Raw genomic sequence first — 6,178 nt, 5'->3', positions numbered from 1 at the left:
AACGAGCCACCGGTAGGATTTGGAAGAACGAATAAATTGATATAATAACCAAGGAAGAGAACTCTTGAACAAACCAACGTAAGAATTGGAAATGAACGAAGTAAAGATAAAGAAACACCGGGAAGAATTATAAAAAGAACGAAGATACTTGAGAGGATTTAGATATATGAGAACTGCTCCGGATGGGTGAAAAGAATTCTGACAATCAAAAACAATTATGAGAGGATGGGCTCGAACTAGAATCACGAATCTCTGAGAGCACGGATAAGATATGGAGGTAAAACTCTTCTTCGGTCTTCAAATGTTGAATGACAACGATAAACACCACCATGAATAGTTGAGATACTCCGGGATGACGAATAGAAAGGTTGAGCCGACGATGAAAAGAATTTGAAAGATCTTGGAGAAAGACATTTGATTGATGATAAATCATTCTTACGTCAAACTATGAAAGATTTGAGAAACTCCGGGAAAATAAGAAGAGTCAGGTAAGATCCTAGGAAAAGACCTGTGGGTTAGGGCCCACTCAAAAGAAACACCGTTGAACGATTTGAATGAGATAACATCCTCGCAAAAGCTTGAACGAATGCAGAGTGGGAACACGAATCTTCGAGATATCTTGAGCACTCCGGAACAATTGAATAGCGAGTGAGTGAATTATTATGAGGTGCACCAGTATGGGAAAGCATTTGAAACGAGGAAAAAGGATATGATCAACACGAAAGCTTGAGTTCAGTCCACCGGAGAAGAAAAGATAACGAAGAATGACGAACTTGAAGCTCCGTTAGTTTCTTCTTGAGAATCACCGGATAAGAACATTGAAGGGAAAGAAAGAAGAGACTTCACATCAATAAAATGATACTTGATTGAGATATATGAGTCCTCAGAGAAAAACAAGGGAGGGAGGGCGGGAAAAACAAAGGCAACTTGGAGATGGATGAAACAAACAACATTGAGAAAACTTGAGTTGATCTTGCGGATGTTGAAAATGATCGGATCCACTTGAAGAGAAACACACTGGTTAAAAAGGATTGACATGACAATCTCAATTAACATGAAGGATTGTTATTCACATCGGAGTATGAGAACACCGCTTAGGAAAGGTATGGAATCAACACTTGACATTGAAGCAACTCGAATACCACAACTCAAAACAAAACCAAGGATTGGCTTGCAGAATAAGCCGGAACAAACATATGATAGAGATTTCGTCCGAAGTTTTCGTGGTGGGGCCTACACGGGCTCGATCGTACAGCACCATCATGTACAAGGCAGTGCACATGACATACGAAGTGTCCCCGAGTCGGCATAGCCAAGGACTCTTTAAGACACAACGAGACCACTGTAAAACCAATCGTGAATAGGCGGACCACTAGACGTCGAACCCCAATTTCATATCATACATCTGTCGGAAAGATATCCTAAGAGCTACTTGAATTCCCACTTATAAACTCCCGGAATTTTCCAGTTATGCAATCAGGTGTTGGGGATACAGGGGAAGCATAATATCTCACCCAAAACTAGCAAATCCTACATCCAGATGTATCCATCCTTCAACACATAACCAAGAAACCTTCGGAAATTGTTTACCTCAACCTTCAAAAAGCATCCGTTATACGAGTTATGGCAATACTCCCGAACTCCCGCCCCAGTACTGGGTGGCGTCGAGGTTATCTCACCAACAATTGCATAAAAGAGATTTTCGATGTCGGCGAAACTCAGGTATTCCAGAATCTCAACGATAAAATTGTGACGACAACACCTTGGAGCTCAACTCCCCGAGACACTGCCACAACCCCTAAATGTCAGGAGGCACCAAGAACAATGTTCTCGTCACAAAACCATCGGAATGATTCCAAGATACCCGCGTGATCCTAAAAAATTTTTAGTGAAATTTGAGAAGGGAAGAGTCAAAACTCTACGTCAGGATGCCTCACCAGAGCGACGAAGGGGCTGAGGAGTGAAAAGAATCCTACTCTCCGATATATATAATCCTAAATGACTCAAAACATTTTTCTAGACTCAACAACGCCAACGATTCGATCAAGCAGGGGGCTCCTAAGTCGGGGAAGGCTCTACCAACTTGTAACGCCCTCGATGCGGCTATATCTCCCACGTGTCGAAGCATGACTTATAGGCATAACCGCATTGAAAGCAATGTCGCAAGTGAGGTAATCCTCACACAACCCATGTAATACTTAAGGGAAAGAGATACATAGTTGGCTTACAATCGCCACTTCACACAATACATGAATAAAGCATTACATCATCCAGATACAATCAAGGTCCGACTATGGGACCAAAATAAAAGAAGACTACCCCAAATTCTACACAGATCCCCGATCGTCCCAACTGGGCTCCACTACTGATCAACTGGAAATGGAACGACACAAACACGAACTTCATCGAGCTCCTCCTTGAGCTTGATTGCGTCACCTGCACGGTCTCATCGGCACCTGCAAGCTGGTTTTGGAAGTATCTATGAGTCACGGGGACTCAGCAATCTCACACCCTCGCGATCAAGACTATTTAAGCTTATAGGTAAGGCAAAGGTATGAGGTGGAGCTGCAGCAAGCGACTAGCATATATGGTGGCTAACATACACAAATGAGAGCGAGAAGAGAAGGCAAAAGCACGGTTGAACAACTATGATCAAGAAGTGATCCTAGAACAACCTACGTCGAGCATAACTCCAACACTGTGTTCACTTCCCGGATTCCGCCAAGAAGAGACCATTACGGTAACACATGCGGTTGATGTATTTTAATTAAGATAAACTTCAGGTTTTCTACAACCGGACATTAACAAATTCCCATCTGCCCATAACCGCGGGCACGGCTTTCGAAATATCAAATCCCTGTAGGGGTGTCCCACCTTAGCCCATCACAAGCTATCACGGTCAACGAAGGATATTCCTTCTCCCAAGACAATCCGATCAGACTCGGCTTCCCGGTTACAAGACATCCTCGACAAAGGTAAAACAAGTCCAGCAACACCGCCCGAATGTGCCGACAAATCCCGATAGGAGCTGCACATATCTCGTTCTCAGGGCACACTCAGATGAGACATCCTACGAGTAAAACCAACCCTCAAGTTGCCCCGAGGTGGCCCCGTAGTCTACTCGGTCGGACCAACACTCAGAGGAGCACTGGCCTAGGGGGGGTTTAAAATAAAGATGACCCTTGAGTCTGCAGAACCCAAGGGAAAGAAAAGGCTAGGTGGCGAATGGTAAAACCAATGTTGGGCATTGCTGGAGGAGTTTTATTCAAGGCGAATTGTCAAGGGGTTCCCATTATAACCCAACCATGTAAGGAACGCAAAATCCGGGAACATAACACCGATATGACGGAAACTAGGGCGGCAAGAGTGGAACAAAACACCAGGCATAAGGCCGAGCCTTACACCCTTTACCAAGTATATAGATGCATTAATTAAATAAGAGATATTGTGATATCCCAACAAAATATCCATGTTCCAGCATGGAACAAACTCCAATCTTCACATGCAACTAACAACTCTATAAGAGGGGCTGAGCAAAGCGGTAACATAGCCAAACAATGGTTTTCTAGGACAAGGTGGGTTAGAGGCTTGGCTCAACAATATAGGAGGCGCGATAAGCAAGTGGTAGGTATCGCAGCATAGGCATAGTAAAAGAACGAGCAACTAGCAACCAAAGATAGAAGTGATTTCGAGGGTATGGTCATCTTGCCTGAAATCCCGCAAGGAAGAAGAACGAGTCCATGAAGAAGACAAACGGACGTAGTCGAACGGTTCCTCACAAACGCGACGTTATCAGAACCAACCTGAAGAAACAACACCGGGAAGAAGCACACAACATAGTAAACAACCAACACATGAACATGGTATGATATGCGGGATGTGGTATGCGGTGCATATGCATGATTTGGAAATGAATGATTGAACCTGGCCTCAACTTGGAAATCCAAGAGTGCCACTGGAAAGGTGAGGTAATTTCGGTCGAAACCGATATAAAGATCACCGGAATCGGATGCACGGTTTCGAAATGACAAGCAAAACAAATATGGCACCGGTCTACGATAAACAGCAAGTAGCCTTCTAAATGCATCAAGATAATTAAACTACTGCACTCAAACATGGCAACAAAATACATGGCAGGGATCCACTCATGATGCTTGACAAAAGACGAACACTGAGCTACGGCTAATTCACTCATTAACAGGTTCAAACAAGCATGGCAAAAGTGCAAATGATAACAGGTTTCAGACTTGGTGAAATTAACAGCATGTCAGGAATTTATCGTGAGGAAGCAATGTTTAGAGCATGAAAACTACATGCTACAGGAACATGTCATGGCAAGGAAAGGAATGGCATGAATCTACTCTAAGCATATAACAAAAATCCCTTAGTGACCGTGAGCCAAAAGGGATCAGAAAATACAATTGCAAGCATGTGAACATAGCAAAAACACAAACAAATTCAGACTTAGTTAAAAACTGGAGCATGCAAAATAGATTAACAAGTAGGCATGTTTACGAGCTCGATGCACTCACTATGAGGCATGGCATGACAAAATAAGCATACACCCATCAAGAAGACATGGCATAGAAGCTAGACATGGCAAGAACAACATCATAGCATGCACGGATCAATAGCAACATCCTCGGTAAAATCGCTAAACATGTCAACAACCTGCCAGGAACATTTTATAGCAAAAGTAGAGTTCGATTGACTCAAGCTAGGGTGCTCCATAAATGCAAACAAATACATGGATGGATAGAGCACAACAATGTTAACCAAACATCCTTACTGATCATCCTCAAAAGAGGCACGGATGACTAGGAAACAACATGAACATATGGCATAAAAATAATATCAGGACAAGGACTTAGTGAAATTCTAAGTCCCTGAAATCAGCATCATTGAGTAAGCTACTTTGCATGCTTGTGCTAGTCACCACAAAGATAAAAAAATACATGGCATACACCCCTGTAAAGATGGCATGGCATTTAACAAAACACATGTAGAGCTCAGGATCATAGCATGCACACATCAATCATGGCAAAAATGACAAAATGCCATTTGCTGAAACAGATCTGACATATTCATCACATAGCCCTCTTCCAACAACATTTCGGGCATCAAGATGAACTCAAATGAAAATGATGCAATGAGATGAAATGATGTACTCGACGAGACGAACATTTTGATATGCTACACGCACAAATCGGAGCAACGATGATGAAGTTATGATGCATCAAAGTATGCAAATAAACTAGGGTTTCGGAGGGGAAAAGTCAACCGAGGTGGATCTGGATCTGGATCCAGATCGGGCGTGGAAACCGAGGCGGCCGGGATCTCGCCGGAGCTGCAGCTTGGGGCGCCGGAGTTGACGCCGGCATGGAGGAGAGGGACGGCCGGAGCTGGGGAAGGGGACCGGCGGCGGAGGGCGGCGAGGAGCGGCGCTCGCCGGCGTCGGGGATGCGGCGGCGAGGCGCGGCGCGCGCCGGTGGCTCGAGGCCCGGTCGCGGTCCGGGGCGGGCCGGCTGCGGGCCGGGCGGGCCGCGGCGGCACGAGGCGGCGCGAGGACAAGTGGCGGCGGCGGATTCGTCGGAGGGCGGCGGTTGGACATGTCGTGTGTGGAATAATGTGTCCGGTGGCGCGAGGTAGGAGGAGCTAGGGTTTCATCCGCGAGATTTTTAAGGGGATCACATATATATATGTAGAGGGAGCTAGGAGAGTCCAAATGAGGTGCGGTTTTCGGCCACGCGATCGTGATCGAATGACCGAGATGATGGAGGAGGTTTAGGTGGGTTTTGGGCCACTTTGGAAGGGTGTTGGGCTGCAGCACACACGAGGCCTTTTCGGTCCCTCGGTTAACCGTTGGAGTATCAAACGAAGTCCAAATGGTACGAAACTTGACAGGCGGTCTACCGGTAGTAAACCAAGGCCGCATGGCAAGTCTTGGTCCAATCCGAGAACGTTTAACACCCGCACACGAAAAGAGGTAAAAGGGGACACCGGAGGACATAGGAGCGCCGGATTGCAAAACGGACAACGGGGAAAATGCTCGGATGCATGAGACGAACACATATGCAAATGCAATGGACATGATGACATGATATGTAAAGCAAAGACAAGGCAACAACAGCGAATAACTGGAGGACACCTGGCACATCTGTCTCGGGGTGTTACAGCC

Source organism: Triticum urartu, chromosome 4A (assembly GCF_056163025.1).
Source record: "Triticum urartu cultivar PI428250 chromosome 4A, HENAU_Tu73, whole genome shotgun sequence".
Taxonomy (NCBI): Eukaryota; Viridiplantae; Streptophyta; class Magnoliopsida; order Poales; family Poaceae; genus Triticum; species Triticum urartu.
The sequence above is the reverse complement of the archived record's forward strand: the minus strand, read 5'-3'. Positions refer to the sequence as shown.